General features: G+C 38.1%; 1 pseudogene; it reads left to right on the top strand.

Annotated features, from left to right (window-relative positions):
• Positions 1-702: 702 nt before the first annotated feature.
• Positions 703-19,189, top strand: LOC126721442 (uncharacterized; annotated as a pseudogene).
• Positions 19,190-20,985: the final 1,796 nt, after the last annotated feature.

Below are 20,985 nucleotides of genomic sequence, written 5' to 3'. Positions count from 1 at the left end.
TAAGTCTTTTCCTTGACCAATTCTCTTTATTGGAAATAGATCCATAATTTTAAACACATTGTTAGACATAGAAAATAAAATTTTAACCTTGATATTCTTCAAATTTTGAGTCATTAATAGGATTTTTTTTTTTTTTTTTTTATATATCGTTTTACAACCACTGAGGTCATATGTTATGATTGATGTATAATATAAGTGTTATTAATTTCTAACTCCACCACTAATCATATGTTTAGATAATCATTTATTAGTATAAACTTAGTGGTAAATTTACGATTGCTCATCATTTATTGTTGTTGATTACTTCAAATTCTGAATTCCAAGTATTGACTCCCTCTTTCGTAATTGTAGGATCGTGTAGGTCGTGAGCACCTTGAATAGCCCCGTCAAAATCTGTCTGATCCGATACCGTCAGCTTTTAGATTGTATGCATCCAAAGCAGGTACCAAAATTGTGTTTCTTCTATTGTTTATGACTATTGTATTTATAAATGTAAAAGAAGTCATAGATATGGAACATTGCATAATGTGCTACCCTTTTATTTGGTTATTTTAGGTGGTGTAGCAACCATATGAAGCTGAATTAGCCCGCCTGCCTGCGTTCTGTGTCGCCGGAAGGGATGTATGGACGGCGAGGGTAGCGCTTGTATGTTTTTGGCTAGTAGAGAAACATATACCGGACCGTGTTGTTCGTCAGTTTAGGATGGTACAAGAAATCCCCCCAAATGTTGATACTGACAAAGCCCTTCATGCCATAGACCTGAGGGGGAAGATGGAGGTGAATTGGAGGGACCAACATTATGGCCATATCCAAGTATGGAATAGTCGAGAACGATCTCTATGTCATGGAGCACGACTAGAGGGTGATATGTCGCCTGCTCATCCATACTTCGATTGGTACGATAGGGTGACTTGGAGGTTCGTCAACCACACTTCGGCTTCACTTCTTATTATGGTAATTGCTTCGACCTTTCTTTTCAATTTTTGTTGCGTATCAGGAACTTGAGAATGATGTACTAATTGTATTTATTTACTTTCAGGTTGCCAGTCACAAGCAGCTGTTGAGACGTTATACAGTAGGTAGTCCTGAGTACAAGCATATTTCAGCTGTACTTAAGACAGTGGAACGCCTTCACCGTATAACTGCCCAACTTCCATTAGAAGAGATCGATGGGGCAAATCTAGAAGTGCCAAAAGATATTAGACGACCAAGCATGAGCTCAACTCATGCCAACCATAGCCATGGTCAGCGTGCTACATCCCATCAGCTTGTCAATAGGTTGGATCCCCCTCCACCCCCACGTGCATCTCCTGCCCCAGAGTTCCCTCCCTCCACATGCAACTCCTTCCCCAGAGATCCCTCCACGTACTGCTCATGCAGTTTTTGACCTAGAGATCTCTCTACCCACTGCTCATGCATCTTTCATTTACTCTGCCATCCTTTGATCTCAGTCCTGATTTCAGTCAAACCCCTCATATAGACCATGTACCACCCCATAGTCATTCCATGTCATTCATGCCCACTCCTAGACTACATATAGATCCAATGACTACAGGCCTCACTCACATTTCATTTGCTACACCATCCTCCCCCACAGTTGTAGGATCTTCAGTTGTTGGGAGTCAAGCAAAATAGCCAGCTATACATGTTGAGAATGAGCAGGTTGTTGGGTTACAGTCACCCCCACAAGGTCGACCTAGATGCACAACAAAAGCACCTCCTTGTGGGACAGGTGGTCACAAAGCAGTACACAAGGCTGGCCCCACGGTATGACAAGTCATTTAATGTAATGAATATTGAGTAACTACTGTTATGGTTGGTATTGGAATTCATGTAATCCATTGTTTGGTTGTAACTCCATCTTTGCAGCAACGCGAGGAGCCTCACCAAGGAGATGCAGTACCCCATCCCCCACATACCAAACACTATATGAGACAGCATAAGCGTAAAATGCATTAGGATCAACACCCCATCTGAATGTGTATGTGAATTTTGCTATTGGGTTTTCAATTTGTTTATTTTAGGCTATATGTAATATATTGGATGACTTGGGTATGTTGTGCCATAATTTGGGTAAGTTGGATTATAGGTAATTGGGTATGTTGTGCCATAATTTGGATCTAGGATTATGAACTGGGTGGTTTAGCTGATGGGTTTAATAAAATTTGAACATCCATTTTGTGATAAAGTTTAGTTTGTGTTTGTAGAATTTGGTGATGAGTGTGTTTGTTCAATAAGAAAGGGGTTGGGGAGAGGTTGTGGTTTCCTAAGTTTAGAATTCTTTTCTTTATCATATATTTTTAGGCAAGCAAAGGTTTTTTTTTTTTTTTGACTTATATCATCATCTAATTGCCTTCTTATGATCACAGATATGCCAGAGAAGATTCACACTATCTATTGTATATATATGATTTAATGAGAATCAAGCTGTATGCAATGCCTAAAGAGGCTGAAAATATTGATGCTACGTTAGTAGAGGTAATTCCTCCTGCACCATTACCATCTTCTACAAATTTTATGGGATTGTGGGGTTTTTCCCCCTCTAGTGATTTTTACACTGCGTTCTTGTGATATTGTGTATTATATTTTATATATGATTTAATGAGAATCAAGTTTTTTATATGCCTATGTATAATGGAAATTTTGTCGCTACTTTAGGAGAGATATAGTCTTCATGGACCATTAGCACCAACTCCGAACTCATCTAGAAAATAAATTGGACCCTATGTTGTAATATACTTGTTGGTTGGATTTTAGGGAAGTTCCTTGGGATTATGTATCTCATTGAAGTTTGTGATTGGATTTTTGATAATATACATCTGTCTGTCCCTTGGGTCATGTGATTATGATTATGATTTAATTGTTAGATAAAATATAAAGACTTGGGAATTAGGATTCTACGGTTACTAACAGTTCTTTGAGTCATTATAGGCAGCCATTGCTCATCTACTTTATGATATTTGATATCTGAATTTTTTTGAGCTCTTTGAGCTTAGAAATTGATGTCTGCTTATTACAAATTTAATCCTATTATCTTTTCTTTGTTATAATCTTGTTTTGTTGCTGAAATCTGAATTGAGCAAACTAGAATTCCAAAGTGAAATCTAGAAAAATCAGAAATTCACACTTTGAAAATAAAATTTGAGACTCCACGGGGTACCTCTGTGAGTGGTGATTGTAATTATCCCCTTTTAAAGTAAATTGTAGAGATTGATGCTTATGGAGACCCAATTTATACATATAAACCCATTTAAAATGTTGTCAGTTAAATTCCCATAATATGTATAAAATGGCTTTATACTATTGATTTTATAATATGTTGCTTCACATCACTTGCAAGTCTTATAAATTCTGCCATGCATAATAAAACAGTAAATGCCTAAATGGTGTTTACTATATTTCTAAAATTTTAGAAGCAAGAAATTGTGTAAAATTTTTTCTATGCTTGTGTATCTTGTTGAATCATGTATGCAACTGTCCATATTTTTAGGTATATGCGGATTTATTTTGGGTCACTTTATTGAAAATTTTGTATTATCAGGAAAACATCCCAAATGCAACAGTAGAGAGGGTGAAGGTGGGCTTGCTTGGGGGTGTTGAATCTGCGCTTGGGTTACCAAAAGAATCACTTATGAACTGACACCTTATAACAGTATGATAGAATGGGCAGTGAAATAGATCAATTGTGTAAGATTTGCAATATACTTGGTATGCTGAAGAAGCCCACTATGAAGTTCTATTTTTATATAATATTGTTTCTGCCACTGCTTTTAATATTTTAAATTATTCTTTTTCAAATTCCAAGGCCCACTAAGTTATAATGAATAACAATGTCTTTTCTCTTATGAAAGAGGTAGAGGCACATTACCAGGAGCTTGAGGAAGAATTTTGGTACGTTTGATGCCCTTTTCAAAGATATAGTGGTAAATGATTTTAATGATGATTTTAAATATATAGTGGTTAAATTTCATCGGACAGGCATCAAACGTACTAGACGGTTTTTCTCAAGCTCCTGATAATGTGCTTCTGCCTCTTTGATAAGCGAAAGGACCTTGTTATTCATTATAACAAAATAAAATGTGGGCCTTCTAATTTGAAAAAGTATAAGTTAAAATATAAACAGTTGCATAAACAACATTATATGAATGTGATTTAAGTTTTTGACCACAGTGAGCACAAGTGTGCACCAAATGTGAGGTTGAGGGAGGAGGACGAGAAACTCTTTGAAATGAATTATGTTGAGTTCATTCGGAGGGATATTGAGGGTAGTGATCTTCATACTAGGACGAGAATTGTGTGTGAGCTTCTTAAAGGGATTGCGACCAACTATAAGCAACATGTCATCGAGATAGTTTCTGCACAGATTCAGCATTTGTTAACTTCGTTTGCTGCAAACCCAGTTACAAATTGGAAGGATGAGGACTGTGCCATATACTTAGTTGTCTCCCTTGCTACTAAGAAGGTTGGGGGTAGTTTGGTCTCGACAGATCTTGTTGATGTTCAGAGTTTTTTTGCTTCAGTTATTGTGCCGAAGTTGAAGGGTCAGGATGTGAATGGGTTTCCGATGCTTAAGGCAGGCGCACTGAAATTCTTTACAATGTTCAGGAATCAAATATCAAAGGATATTATAGTTCAGATTTTCCAAGATTTGGTTTGGTTCCTTGTTACGGAATCAAATTTAGTTCATTCTTATGCTGCAAGTTGTATTGAGAAACTGTTGCTGGTCAAGGATGAGGGGGGAAGATCTAGGTATACTGCACATGACGTTGCTCCATTTTTTTGTTGAGCTGATGACCAACCTATTTAATGCCTTCAAATTTCCAGAGTCCGAGGAGAATCAATATATAATGAAGTGTATCATGCGGGTTCTTGGGGTAGCAGAAATACACCTATTGTGATGCGTGTTATTCTTGCATCAATCCGTGGGACTATGATGGAGCTTGGAAATACACCTATTGTGACTTCTGGGCTAGTGATGCAACTCTTGGCTGGGTCCAAGTTCATTGAAGTGTGTAAGGTTGAATTTATTCAACCATCTAATTGGCTTTATTCCGTGCCAAATTTGCTTGTAATTCAGCATTTAGTAACCCTGTATTTAGGTGGGATTGTTGTAAGGGTAGTGAGTGAGATAGTGTGAAGATTGCTCAAGAGTGTGCAAGAAAACAGAGTGTCGCGGCTGGGACTCGCAACTGGACTCGCGGCTTCAACCCGCCAGAAGATGCACACGTGCCAAGCATGCTGGAAGATGAACAATCATGCTAGCTGGAGCACTACAGGACAAAACAGGACAACTGGCCATACGGTTAACTCGCGACTAGAACTCGCGACTTAGTCAAGCCGCGAGGTCAAGCCGCGAGCCACCCCTGTTTTGGAAAAACCTGACGTTTCGCATTCCACTCCTCTTCAGTATAAATACCCTTTTAACCCACGATTGAAAGAGAGCTTCCAGAGAGAATTTTGAGAGAGAAACCCTAAAGAAAAACCAGATTGTTTCACCCACAATCTCTACCTTAGAGTCTCATCAAATTCCCTCACTCTCTTCCTCTCCATTGTCAAATCCTTGAGAGGCCATTATACCAAACCTGGTTCTCACCATTATCATCCCTGTGAGACAGTCGTTTGGAGTTCTGGGAAGCAGTTAGGAAGGAGCCAATCTTTATTGGTGGATGCTACGGTGTAGTAGCGGAATCCGGAAAGCTAGAAAAGAAAAAGGTTCGGCGCAACCTCGTTGGAGCAAGAAGCTTGGAGGGCTTAGGTGCATTGGGTAGATTAGGCTTGGAGGGTCTATTGCTGTCCTTGTATCCCAACTGTATTTTCTAGTGGATTGATTACCGCTTGGAGGGCGGCGGAGAGGTTTTTCGCCGAGGTCTTCGGTTTCCTCTTCGATAACATATCTGGTGTTATCGCTGTGTTTGCATCTTCCTTCCTCTCTATCTCTGCCTTTACATTATCTGCTGTGGTTTATTTTGTTGTGGCTTAGATAGTTGTTTAATCAATTCCATGTTATAGCATATGTTAAGTTTCCGCACACTAGTTGTTTAACATATTGCGTGTGTTGATTAAATTGGTTTTTTGGGGGTCTAAACGTTCAAAAGTGTTTTTGTACACGTTTTTGAACTTTCAAAGTGGAAACAGTTTCTGCGAGGATCGTGCCCTCTTGTAAGTTTTGAGAAATTTTTGTGAAATAATTACATGAAAACCCCCAAAGTTTGACCTTGCTATTTAAACCTTAAATTTTCAATTGCACCAATTCCTACCTTATGCCATTAAATTTTTGCAATTTTGACCATTAGTATGTCTCATTAAACTAAAAATAAAAGAAATTCATGTAATCTGTGTTTACAACCTATTTAGACTTCAAGTTTGCTTCATATGAATATTTGATTGTATTCTACGACCAAAATATGTATCGAAGCAACTTTAAAAAACCTTAATAAAGAGACACATTTTAATAAAGAAACCATTTTCTTGTGAGTGGCTTTCTGGCACTAAAATACTTTCGCCTTTTGGTGTTTATGTTTCAGATTTTTTAGTGTCCTGATAATTTTCAAGGCTAGTTCACTTGAGTTTCCATTACTTTTAGTTAATAGTGACTCACTGAGGAGGCAAAGTGAAACAATTTTGGAAGTAACTTGCGTTTATAAGGGACTTGACACTTGATTCTCACTCACATTAAACTTTCACGTAAACACTTTAACTAACTTGCGTTTCTCTTTTTAATAAATATTCATGAGTTATAAAATCTAAAAATTCTGACTAACTTGGTTGAAAATTTTTATTTTCTTGGCTCTGAACTCATTTTGTTTCATATGAAGCTAATTACCTATGAATTCTGATTTTAACCATATAGGTATATAAGATGGGAATTCTTTGATACTTATTAAAAAAAAAAAAAAAAAGATGGGAATTCTTTGGTTGTCAGGGACCTTTCCTTTAAGTTCTGGGTACATGTGCATGAATCTAGTGGTACCCAATTCTATTCAAAGTCTTATAACTACATTTGATGAGTTAACTGCTTCATACACAATTACACAGTCGATTCTTTTGCCTTGGTTTGATTAATGACTCTTTTAATTTTATTATCTTACTACAATGTTTCACCCTTTGTTTCTTCAATGTCTTCTCTAATGGGGCTTTGATTTTGTTGTAATGTCATTGCTTTTCCTTGTCTAATTGGTCACTTTGCACTTTTGCCTCCTTAGGGAAAGAGACACTGACAAAGACGGGAAGGTTAACTTTAAAGAATTTTTTCATGGGCTTTTTGACATGGTGAGGAACTATGATGAAGAAGGTCACCATTCTTCACATCAATTTGATGATTCAATGGAGGCCCCAGCAAAAAAATTGTTTGCTCAGCTTGACAAAGATGGTGATGGGTATTGATCAAAGATATATTTCTCATATAAATAATGTTCTTTGAATGATATATTCTATTATTTACTTGTATTGGAATTTTCTTTCACAGATACTTGTCAGATGTAGAACTAGTACCTGTAATTGGAAAACTTCACCCATCAGAGAGTTACTATGTGAACAACAAGCAGATTACATCATATCACAGGTATTCAACTGAAACCAGTTTCTTATTTGATTGATGAGAAATGTATCTATTTGTACTTGCTGAGTCATTTCGATATGCAGATTGAGTCATCTACGCAGTAAATATAAATTGCAGCCACTTGCTTGGAAGATTGTATTTAGTGTGAAGCATACTGTTTTGCATGTTTACTAATATGAGTCAAAATATTATTTATGGTGGGGGCCTTATTAAATGATAATTTAATGAATCTTAAATAATCAGGAGCCTTGTTCTGCATCTTCAGTCAACTTTGCTTCGGTTCTCTTGTATCGTGTAATGAATGTTATTTGTCCTAGTTTAAGAGAAAGCTATTATTTGAAATGTACCATTAAGATCCTCGACTCCCTGTTTTCCAATGAGCGAAAGAACTTGTCATTCAAACATATTTGTTATTCTTATTTCATCTGAGGTTTCATGGAAGTTCACAACTGCTGTTGTGTTTCAAGTTGTGCATCTAACTGGAGATGGAAATCTTTATGTAGAAGTATTACCAAAGATGCTCAGGAGATAGCCAGCCTGTTGGCTGAAGGCAGCATATACTAATAAGTTGTTGTCATGGATGATGTTGATAAGAGGAGACAGGAGTGATAGTAGCCATGTAGATTTAATTTTTATTATATTGAACTTTGCTGCCCCTAGATAGACTTGGTGACTGAAGCTACAGGTGCAAATTTTAAAAATTAATTCAGATATAAAATTCTTCAAAGGCCCTGTCCTGTATGTCTATTTTCTGTGTGTGTGTGCAAGTAAGCACCTTTGAAGGCTCCATATCTATGTATGTCTGTATGTGTATTTTTGTGTTTTTCTTTATAAGGCTATGAGTTTTTTGTATTCCAGTTCTTTTCCCCCTCTTCCAGCTGAGAGTTTTGTTTAGTGTTTTTTGTTTTGTTGGGATTGTAAAATTACTATATCAGATGTGTGTATCTTGTTTCAAATTTGTTTATCCATGCAGAAGCATACAGCTGTACAAACTCATGGTTCGTTATATGGATTAGCAAAGTTAACAGCTTTATTGTTAATTTTCTGTGCTATCTCCACGGTTGGTGACTTTTATAGGACTTGACTGCTTCTTAAGGAAGCTCGGAAGAGTATACAATGGTCAGTTTTCCTTTCATGGTGGCACTTTTTGTTGGAGGCCTCTAGTTTTAGGCATCTCAATGGATCTAGTAGACAGGAAACACTGCCCTATGTGTTTTAAGTGGAGGTCCTAAAAGAACAATTTTTTTTTTTAAGTCATGATTGTTTCTAGTATAATTATTTGGGATGAGAGAAGTGATAGGCCCTATGTGTTATAAGTGGCGGTCCTAAAAGAACAATTTTTTGTTGTTGTTGTTGTTGTTTCTTTTTTTTTTTTTTTTTTTTTTTTTTAAGTCATGATTGTTTCTAGTATAAATGTTTGGGATGAGAAAAGTGATAGGCCATCAAGGACATACTTATCTATTTTGCTGATCAGATAATTGTCTCTTCTTTGACATTTTTTATGCTCTGAGTTCACTAGGAAATCTGTCGGGTTAAATTTGAGTATTTCATCTGTTTCTAGGTGGGAAATAGTTTCAGGGGATCACTTTTGGCATGATCTGTGATGTTGGCCTGAAACTATTTCAAATTGCAAAAATAGAGGCAACAGTGGCAGACTATATGGAGATTACACATGGTGTTATTCTATGAAACCCTTCATTTATTGAAGCTGTTCATAATAGGAGTTGGAGTCAATGCATGCTTTTTTGGAGAAACTGTATACAGCTAAGGTGTAACAAGGTCAACAGGATAAGATGATCTGGTCTAATTCTAAACACTTGGGATTTAGAGTAAACAAATACTATAATGTGCTGAGGGAGAGGGGGGTAATAAATCTTTTCCTTGGAGATCTATTTCGCCCGTTAAAGCTCCATCTCGTGTTGCTTTCTTTGTTTGGACTACAGTGCAGGGTGAAAGTCTTAACAATAAATAATTTGAGAAAGAAGGGTATAATTATTGTTGATTGGTGTTGTATATGCAAATCCAATGGGAGTCGATAGTGTAAGGTTGAATTTATTCAACCATCTAATTGGCTTTATTCCGTGCCAAATTTGCTTGTAATTCAGCATTTAGTAACCCTGTATTTAGGTGGGATTATTGTAAGGGTAGTGAGTGAGATAGAGTGAAGATTGCTCAAGAGTGTGCAAGAAAACAGAGTGTCGCGGCTGGGACTCGTGGGTGGACTCGCGGCTTCAACCCGCCAGAAGATGCACACGTGCCAAGCATGCTGGAAGATGAACAGTCATGCTAGCTGGAGCACTACAGGACAAAACAGGACAACTGGCCATACGGTTAACTCGCGACTGGAACTCGCGACTTAGTCAAGCCGCGAGGTCAAGCCGCGAGCCACCCTTGTTTTGGAAAAACCTGACGTTTCGCATTCCTCTTCACTCCAGTATAAATACCCTTTTAACCCACGATTGAAAGAGAGCTTCCAGAGAGAATTTTGAGAGAGAAACCCTAAAGAAAAACCAGATTGTTTCACCCACAATCTCTACCTTAGAGTCTCATCAAATTCCCTCACTCTCTTCCTCTCCATTGTCAAATCCTTGAGAGGCATTATACCAAACCTGGTTCTCACCATTATCATCTCTGTGAGACAGACGTTTGGAGTTCTGGGAAGCAGTTAGGAAGGAACCAATCTTTATTGGTTGATGCTACGGTGTAGTAGCGGAATCCGGAAAGCTAGAAAAGAAAAAGGTTCGGCGCAACCTCGTTGGAGCAAGAAGCTTGGAGGGCTTAGGTGCATTGGGTAGATTAGGCTTGGAGGGTCTATTGCTGTCCTTGTATCCCAACTGTATTTTCTAGTGGATTGATTACCGCTTGGAGGGCGGCGGAGAGGTTTTTCGCCGAGGTCTTCGGTTTCCTCTTCGATAACACATCCGGGTGTTATCTCTGTGTTTGCATCTTCCTTCCTCTCTATCTCTGCCTTTACATTATCTGCTGTGGTTTATTTTGTTATGGCTTAGATAGTTGTTTAATCAATTCCATATTATAGCATATGTTAAGTTTCCGCACACTAGCTGTTTGACATATTGCTTGGGTTGGTTAAGTTGGTTTTTGGGGGTCTAAACGTTCAAAAGTGTTTTTGTACACGTTTTTGAACTTTCAATTGGTATCAGAGCAGGTACACAGCTGTTTGGTTTCATTACCATTGTGTGATCCTTGACTCCCTTTCTTTTTTAGATGGATAGGTCTCAATCCCTTAATGCACCTCCATATTTTGATGGAAGTAATTATGCATTTTGGAAGGTTCGTATGAGAGCTTTTTTATGCTCTATTGATGAATCCGTGTGGGATGCTGTTGAGATTGGTTGGACCAAACCTAAGGCAGCCAAATCCACATGGGATAAGGCAGCACTTGCTGCATCTAATGCTAACAGTAAAGCACTAAATGCTATTTTCTGTGGTGTGTCTCCAGATGAATTTCACAGGATTTCTCACATTACCATTGCCAAAGATGCATGGGAGATTCTGGAAACAACTTATGAAGGCACGAAGAAAGTAAAAGATACCAAGTTACAAATGCTGACCACTCGGTTTGAGGAGCTCAAGATGAGTGAGGATGAGTCTTTCGACTCTTTCTATGGGAAGTTAAATGAAGTGGTTGTCAGTAAGTTTAACTTGGGGGAGAAGATGGAGGACTCAAAGATTGTAAGGAAGATCCTTCGATCATTGCCGGAAAGCTTCCGTGCTAAAGTGACAGCCATTGAAGAGAGCAAGGATCTTGACGACATCAAGGTACAGGAGCTGGTTGGTTCACTACAGACTTATGAGATGTCGCTGCCAAATCAACGGAAGAGCAAATCCCTTGCTCTAAAGACCGTTAATGAGAGGGTGGAAGATCAAGGCTCATCGGGAGAAGATATGGTGGACAAGGATGTAGCCTATCTTGTTAAAAATTTCAAGAAGTTTTTGAAATTCAAAAACAATGGAAAATTTGATGATAAGAGAAAATTCCAAAATTCTGGAAGGGAGAAGAGGGATTTCAAAAGGAAAGATGGAAAAGAATCCCAATCCACACAAGGTGTCACTTGTTTTGAATGCAACGGGCATGGACACTTCAAGAAGGAATGTCCTAATTATTTGAAATCGAAAGGCAAGGTGTATGCCACGACCTTGAGTGATTCAGACTCGTCCGACTCAGAATCTGAAGAGAGCTGTGATGGAGAAGGGAACTATTCAGCTTTCATGACTATTGCTCATGTTGAGTCTTCGGATGAATTGAATTTGCTTGTTCAAGACCTTGGAGAACATAGTGATGATGACTCACTAGGAATTGTTGAAGAGTCTGAAGCTGAAGAAGAAGAAAGCACAGCAACTCTTCAAGAAAATTACAACTCACTCTTGGAGAAGTCGGGTGAATACACAAGGGTAGCCAAGGCTGCTGTGAGAAAGATGAAGAAGGCTGAGGAGGACTACAAAAGTCTCCTAATCCGGTATAGGGAGGCCAAATGCGAGATTGAAACTCTGAATGGTGAGCTGTCCGAAGCTTACACTAAAGTGAGATTTCTTGAGAACGAGGTGATGCAAGCAAATGCTAAAATAGAGAGGGTCACCACCAAGAAGCTAGATGATGTTATATCATCTCAAAAAAGCTTTTCAGACAAATCCGGACTGGGATATGCCGGAGGAAGTAGCTCAACTGGAAATGTCACTAAAGAAGTGAAGTTTGTAAAGGCCAAAGATCCAGTTGTAGCTGACTCTACTGGTGTGAAGCTCGAGGTGGAGGAGAAGAAGAATGTGGTGGACCAACGGATGCTGAATCATCGTAATCAGTCGGTGGGCAGGTCTGAATCTCGTGCCAAGTCACGTCCTCGACCACAAAGAGGTCCTAGAGGAATGTATGTGTGCCATTATTGCGGACTTCAAGGGCACACTCGACCAAATTGCCAAAAGCTGAGAGCAAAGAACAGTGCAACTCCTCAAAGGTCAGGAGGACCAAGAATTGATAGGAGAACTTGGGCAGGTGATCAACCTAGAGAGCAAAATGGAGATCCCGGAATGGTGAACGTGATGAAGATGATTGGTGCATTCACCAACTGCTTGGAAAGCTTCTCACGAAGGTTTGAAAGCCCTAACTCCCGTACCCAATCCTTTAAGGAAATCACCCCAAACGCAAGTGACGTGTGGGTGAAAAGGGGTACTCATGCATAAGCATTACAACATGTCCATGCATTAATACTTCCTATGCTTTGTGACTATGTTTGTTTGGTATGCTTGTTGTTTTTGATCTTGGTTGTTTGTTTTGTCTTCTTGTGAATTTTTCTTAATTGTGTTTTATCAATCTTTTTGTTTCTTGAGTAAAAAAAAAAAATCCAAAAAATTACATAAAAATTTGAAAATCAAAAAGCTTGATTGACTTTGTTGAGTTTTTTGTCTTAAAACTCGTTTTGCCTTGTACCTTTGTGCTAATGGCTTTGTGCATTTTCGAGCATTGCTTGTTTTCATGCACTCATATCACTATGGGAAAAATCTTGAAATCTATGTGATTGTTGTAAATAGATCTTCAAACTTGTCATGAATGATTAGTGAATGGTTATGTTGATCTTGAAACATGCATAGACTTGTGTCTATATCTCTTCCCACTTTTTATTTTTTTTGCTAAAAAGAGCTCACCAAATGTAAATCTCCAAATGAAAAGAGATATTGAGCTGCAAAAGCCTGTCGCACATTCTAGTATTTGACTAGGAAAAAGGGTAAGCGACCTTATTTTAAAAGTGAAATTTCATTCAAAAAGGCCAAAGGCCTGTTCTTCAAAGAGAAATGTTACATATCCCTCTCACAATGAGAGATGATTGTCTCAAAAAGATCAAAAAGATCAAATGTTATGATTGAAAGTGGAGTCAAATGAAAAGCTCCAAGTTATGTTATCAAGTTGTGTGGGAGGTCATATATTCATATTTCTATAATTGAGATTGGTCACATGATCTAGTGCTAATTGTGTATGCCTTGGTTGAATTGATCATTGAAGCTTCACATTAGACAAAGGACTATCTCATTGTTGATATCCACACACAACACACAAGTTTATGTTCAATAAATGCCTTATTCATTTGTGTGATTGTACTTGATAAAATGTGTTTTCACATGCTCAATCTTTGTTAATTCAAGCACAAAAAGATTTTTGAGTGTTTTAGGTGTTTTTTGGAAAGTGTTTTGTTGGAAAAATCTGAAAATTTCAAAAATACAGTTTTGCCCTGTTTTGGCGGCTCAGTCGCGGGTATGTCAAGTCGCGTGCCTCAGTCGCATCTTCGCTGGTCATGTTTGGCGACTTGTTCGCGAATGGAAGGTCCAGTCGCGAGGATCACTCAGAGATTTTCGCGGCTCAGCTCGCGACTCACTCGCGGGTAGACCTTCCAGTCGCGAAAAACACTTAGAAAATTTTTTCAAAATTTGGTTCTTGAGTGCTTTGGCGGCTTGAGCTGGCGACTGTGTGGCGACTTAATCCAGTCGCGAAAATCGCGTGTTTTGCAGAAACAGGAGCAGTTTTAAACCTCTTTCAGTTTTCCCTCGAACTTTTGTAACTGTTCATCTTCTCTTAAAACTGTTGTTTCCTCCCAAAACTCTTCGTGATTCCATTTTTCAAACCCCTTTGGTGTTTCGTTTCTTCTCCAAATCATCAAGAAAAGGTATGGGTTTTGTCTCCTAAATCTCATTTTCTTTCTCCTGCATATTTCTGTTACTGTTTGGTCTGGTATTGTATTCGTTATACTTATCTCTATGTGTAATGGATATGGAGTGTCTTGTTTGATATTGTTCTCTCCTGTTTTCATGCTGAGCAGTCACAATGTGTTTTTCATTGTTCTGATTTTTGCTTATTATTGAGTCTGAGAATCTTTTCTGAAATGGGTTTGATGTCTATGTGACTTACTCATTACACTTGCCTGAATATTGATGTTGGTGTTTGGTTTTGGTTTCTGAGTTGATATGATAACATAATGTGTGTTTCTCAACCACGTGCTCCAGTGTGGATGTTTGGTTTCTTCATGATTGAAATATTTTCCCCATGTTCATGTCTCTGATGGAGTGTTTTATGTTATCTGCTCAAAATGATTCAAATGCTGTGTCTTATTGCATATCATGGTCCTGTTAACCTGTCTCAATGACAGTTGTGATGTCTTTCTTTTTCTTGGTGCACTTTTACCAAGTTTGTTGCACGTATTAGTTTGTGTTTCTGTGTATTGTTGGAAGGTTTGGTTGGGTCTGAATTTTTTTTCAGTCTGGGTTTATATATTGAAATATTGGTTTTACTAAATCTTGTTGACAATCTTTTGTGGGGTTTTGTTGCTTGGTTCTTTTCTGTTGGTCTGTTCTCTTGCAGATGTCTCGTCGATCTTCCAGGGGTAAAGACATTGTTGCTGACGAACCAGCAACACCAGTTGCTAAAAGGACTCGTCTATCATCTCAAGCATCTCAAGATCCCAATGAGGATAGATTCAGAGTTCCCCTTAACTCACACGCCTACTCAAATGTGTTTGACAAGTCAACAACTATAGTGGAGCGGGTAGTAGAGTTCAACACCTTAGGGACTACCTTCATCCCTCGAATCTTTGAGAAACGAGACTGGGCAAATTTGTTCGGAAACTTTGATGATCCAGTGGATGAGCTGGTCAAAGAATGCTTCTCCAATGCATCTGATCTTGGACCTATCCTCGTCTTCTGGGTCAGAGGAACAGAGTTTAGTGTTACCCCAGACTCCATCGCAAATCTTCTCGGCATCACCAGACCTCAGAATGTGAATTTAACTCCCTATGATGAACGAAATCCAGAGGTTGGAGAAATTTTACAAATCCTAGGACACGATCATGAGGTATCAAGTGCAGGAACTTCCATCAGCACCGCAAAGTTTGCACCTGAGCTGACCACACTAAAGTTGATCATGTTCACCAATCTCTATCCACTGTCCAACACTACATTCATCAATCTTGGGAGAGCTATATTTCTGTGTGATCTCATTACCGGAGCCCCCATTGATATATGTGCTCACATCTACTACAACTTGAGGAAGACCGCGTGTCGATCTACAGCTCGAGGAATCATTCCATTTTGCAGTCTTGTCATGAAACTCATCCTTAGTGCAGGCATTACTCCTCCTGCAGATGGTAAAATGTTGACTCGTCAACGTCCCATTTCTTTGTTCACTCTTCAAGCGAGCAGAAGTCACTCCTCCAAATCACCAAGAAGTGCTCACATCTCTCCGGTTACTTCATTTGCCCTTGACTCGGAGACACCTGCACATACCACATCTGCATCTCGTGATGTTCCTGAAGCTTCACCGGCTGGTATTCCACAAGCACAAACTGCTTCTCATACTGACAGAGTTGGCAGTGTACTTAAGCATATTCAGAAACGCGTTGATGAGCTTGTGGCACTTCTCTACTCCACAAACAACCATGTCCAAATGCGTCTCGAGACTATGGAGAATCAGCTAGATGAGATTCAACGAAAGTTGGACGAGGGTCTTTAGCTATTCGTGACAAAAAGGGGGAGAGCATTCAGTAAGGGGGAGAAAAGTTCAAAGGGAAGTGTGCATAGTGATAGGGGGAGTACACACATACTTTTGTTTTTCGTCTTATCTTCTAAACTTATGGTTGTTATGGTTTTGATACACTGTGTTTTGGTGTATATCTGTTTCTAACTCTTTTCATATACTCTTGGTTTAAACTTTAATATATGTTTGATGATGTTATTCAGGTATTTGTTGGTTTGTACCCATATGCTTATGTAAGCTTTTAGGGTTATTGTTTTATGCATAGTTTGTAGGCTTTATGGTATGTACCATGCTTAAGTGCAGCCTTTATGCTATGTTGAAATCAGTACTTTAATCTAAATGTTCTGCATTTTGGTTTATGTACTGTCACTCTTGTGCCCTTGTAGGATTGTTCCTAGATGCATATGCCATGTGTGTTATGCATTGGTTGAGTGTTGAGCATACAAGTGTCTTGCCTTGTGCTTGTTAACTTGTATGTCTTTGTGTTCATTCCAAGTGTGAATGAGCACTGTGATCACTACCTTGTGGTGTTCACATGGTTGATCAAGCCATGGTTTGTTTATTAACTCCATCTTTGCTTGATCTCATTCTGCCTGTTTCATATGCATTTATAATTTTCTGCTTACAATGATCATAGTGTATTGTTGTGTTTCAGGAGTTTATGTTCATATGATTCAAGTGCTTCACAGCTTCTAGAGTTAGGCGTGAGTGAGTTTTGTTCAACTGTTCCCAACTCACGTGTTAAGTCTAGAGTCTGTTTTAGGGTTTTGTCACGGAATAGCCAAAGGGGGAGATTGTAAGGTTGAATTTATTCAACCATCTAATTGGCTTTATTTCGTGCCAAATTTGCTTGTAATTCAGCATTTAGTAACCCTGTATTTAGGTGGGATTATTGTAAGGGTAGTGAGTGAGATAGAGTGAAGATTGCTCAAGAGTGTGCAAGAAAACAGAGTGTCGCGGCTGGGACTCGCGGGTGGACTCGCGGCTTCAACCCGCCAGAAGATGCACACGTGCCAAGCATGCTGGAAGATGAACAGTCATGCTAGCTGGAGCACTACAGGACAAAACAGGACAACTGGCCATACGGTTAACTCGCGACTGGAACTCGCGACTTAGTCAAGCCGCGAGGTCAAGCCGCGAGCCACCCCTGTTTTGGAAAAACCTGACGTTTCGCATTCCTCTTCACTCCAGTATAAATACCCTTTTAACCCACGATTGAAAGAGAGCTTCCAGAGAGAATTTTGAGAGAGAAACCCTAAAGAAAAACCAGATTGTTTCACCCACAATCTCTACCTTAGAGTCTCATCAAATTCCCTCACTCTCTTCCTCTCCATTGTCAAATCCTTGAGAGGCATTATATCAAACCTGGTTCTCACCATTATCATCTCTGTGAGACAGACGTTTGGAGTTCTGGGAAGCAGTTAGGAAGGAACCAATCTTTATTGGTTGATGCTACGGTGTAGTAGCGGAATCCGGAAAGCTAGAAAAGAAAAAGGTTCGGCGCAACCTCGTTGGAGCAAGAAGCTTGGAGGGCTTAGGTGCATTGGGTAGATTAGGCTTGGAGGGTCTATTGCTGTCCTTGTATCCCAACTGTATTTTCTAGTGGATTGATTACCGCTTGGAGGGCGGCGGAGAGGTTTTTCGCCGAGGTCTTCGGTTTCCTCTTCGATAACACATCCGGGTGTTATCTCTGTGTTTGCATCTTCCTTCCTCTCTATCTCTGCCTTTACATTATCTGCTGTGGTTTATTTTGTTATGGCTTAGATAGTTGTTTAATCAATTCCATATTATAGCATATGTTAAGTTTCCGCACACTAGCTGTTTGACATATTGCTTGGGTTGGTTAAGTTGGTTTTTGGGGGTCTAAACGTTCAAAAGTGTTTTTGTACACGTTTTTGAACTTTCAGATAGATCATCTTATCTTCATTGTGGGGTGCGACAGGCTTATGGACATTTGTGTTTTGTCTAGTAGGAATGAATTGGGTAATGCCAAAGTCAGTATCTGAATTGTTATTTTGCTGGAAGGGAAAGTGCATTGCAAAAAGTCGCAGCCTAAAATTTGGGGGGTGATCTGCTATGTCTAATTTAGGAACCTTATTGTGATTGTGCAAATCATCTTTTCTTGTTAAAAAATGGACACCAGTTTAGTTGTGATAAATTTGTGGTCTCATTATGGTTTTGATGATTTCCTTTTTATCTTTTCTTCTAAAAAGTTTCTTTTCCAATCTCTTCTTTTGTTTATGTTCCAAAAGTGCTAGTAGTATACAAAGTAGAAGTTCATGCCAATGATGACTATCACATTGACTTAACAACAGATTTCAGATTAATTTCTTGGTTCAAGTTAGATTTGTGGAAGTGTGACTTGATACTGAATAGAGCAGCTTAGTTTTTAAAATAATGTATTGATTTTTTGTTGCAGGCAGATGCTGATAAAGATGGGCGTCTAACCTTGGCAGAGATGATTGATAACCCTTATGTATTTTACAGTGCTATATTGAATGATGATGAGGATGAGGATGACTATGAGTACCATGATGAATTCCGTTAATTTCATGCTAGGTTGGGAAACCCCTTCCATTTGTTTCTCATCCTTGTTTCTATCTTACCTGTCTTGTAAATGATATATAGATGTTTTAATTCCATTTTCTGCAGGATACAGGGAAAAACTTTGGTAGAATTCAAAATTATTTTGGCTATATGGTACTAGTAAGAAAAAGCTCCACGACCTTGACGTAAAATTTGCTCTTCCAAATTGCCATTTATGGTTAATCGCCATGTGGTCATAAGTCATCTTGTACCCCCAGTTTTACCGTCAGATAGTTCTTGGGGTCATTGTTGTTCATTAGATATGAATGTCAGCCCACTGTGAAGGGTGACTTACACTAGATTGATAGCTGGAATATTAATTTTGTGGCACACAGTTGTTAGATATTCTGATTTTTTTTATATTCTTGGGGTTTTTACATTTTGAAGGCTTTGTTACTCTGCATATTTTATCAAGTTGAGTTGTACATGTATGATATTATAAAAACATTTATCTCCATTAGTTGTTCCAAGTGGAAGTAGTTTTAATTGTTACAATCGAATTGTTTGCTTAAGGATCAATTACAAGGCTGGTCATTGGGGTAAATCCGCTATTAGATCTCTCTCTCTCTCTCTCTCACCCCTTCCAAGTTTTAGTGTTCAACTATAATAGTAGTCGTACTTTTGTGTGTGTGTGTGTGGGTGTTTGAAGTTTGAAGCGAAATTAAGTTATTGAAAATGCTGTCCATTACAAAAAATACCAATTCACACTATGCTGGCATTGCAGTTTCAGCTCTTAGAAAATGCAAATTGAAATATCTGAAGAACTTGTGAAAGGGAGTGTGCATGAATGACAAATGGTGGTGAATTATGGTTAAAATAGTAGGACCATAATACGATATAACAGTAGAGAACAGTACAGTAGGCAAGTATTGGTCTTCCAATAAATGTGTGTATCATACTCAAAAGACTTGGCTCTTTCTTTGGTGTTAGTGGTAGCACCTGGCTGTACTGTGTTAAAATACTTTAAATGTCTAACTAGAGACAAATAAATAACAACTCATTGAAGGAGGAAAACAAAAAAGATCAAACCTGCAAAATCAGTTCGAATTAAGAACAAAATATATACTATTGTTTCAAATTCATTCAAAATGGATGTTAGTAAAAGGTGATGATATAATCTGGATGTTAGTAAAAGGTGATGATATAATCAGAAGATCAACTTATGTGTACTTGATTGTTGTCACAAATATCTAATTGAATTATTGAATAAAAATGATATTCTTGGTAGCACCTGTCAGAACAATGCATACCTAGTACTTTTCTTCTTCAAATATTTTAAAGAAGATTCCAATTAAGGTTGATGTACCTTTTCTTTGCTTCCAGCACTTCCAACAACATAACAACCCATCAATTTGGCCAATTGCCCAACTAGTTGGCCAACTGCACCAACTACTGATGAGACAAAAACATATTGTCCTTTCTTTGGTGAGCAAAGTTCATAGAAACCAGCATAAGCAGTCATACTAGGCATACTTATGTGCAAAAGTAAATCCAATTAGATGAAGCATTTACTATGTCAATGTTTTTTCTAAAAAGAAAATATCTATAGTTACTAGTATGCAGAGGAGGAGATGGTGTAGAGGACAAAAAAAAGTGACATGAACAAGATAGATTATGTAGTATAAATGAATAACTACACTACAAAGTATCAAATTCATCTTTAATCCAGAGTTCCATGAATTGTATATTCCAATCATATAAAAGATTATGAAGTAAAATCCTTTTTATTTTGTTTCTTTAATTTTTTTGAAAATCAAATCCATCTTATAAACTTTTTTCCCAATTGATGAGCAAATTACTTACCAAGAAGTCCAGTATAGTAGGAAAGGGGCACATCAATGTAGTAAGTAAAGGTTCTTCACCAACACTTCTTTTGAACCCTCTAGCACCTTCAAGCTTAAGCTACTTGTGTTAAAGTACATGTCCGTTTCTTTGGGATTGCCATCTATGTAGTCTCTAGCTAGAATGGAAATAATTAACAACTAATTGAACATTCATAATATCACAATCTAGAAACAGGTACATTGGATATAGAATACTTCGATTACAAGTTCATTCAGTGATAAACAAAATAAAGGTCAATGACGATACAACCTAGTAGTAAGTTCAAATACACAATAAAGAGAACCCTAATTTACATCTACAATGCCATTCCAAAATCAAGTATCTACATGCCTGACAAAAATTCAAATATTGTCGTTAGATACCAAAAACCAAAACATACGTACTAATCTACGCAACTTGGCTAATTGATACAATCATGGCATTTTATATAAAAACATCACTTACCTAGTTTGGATCATTACTG

This window comes from Quercus robur, chromosome 4 (assembly GCF_932294415.1).
Source record: "Quercus robur chromosome 4, dhQueRobu3.1, whole genome shotgun sequence".
NCBI classification, from domain to species: domain Eukaryota; kingdom Viridiplantae; phylum Streptophyta; class Magnoliopsida; order Fagales; family Fagaceae; genus Quercus; species Quercus robur.
This window is presented reverse-complemented; position numbering and strand designations above follow the sequence as displayed.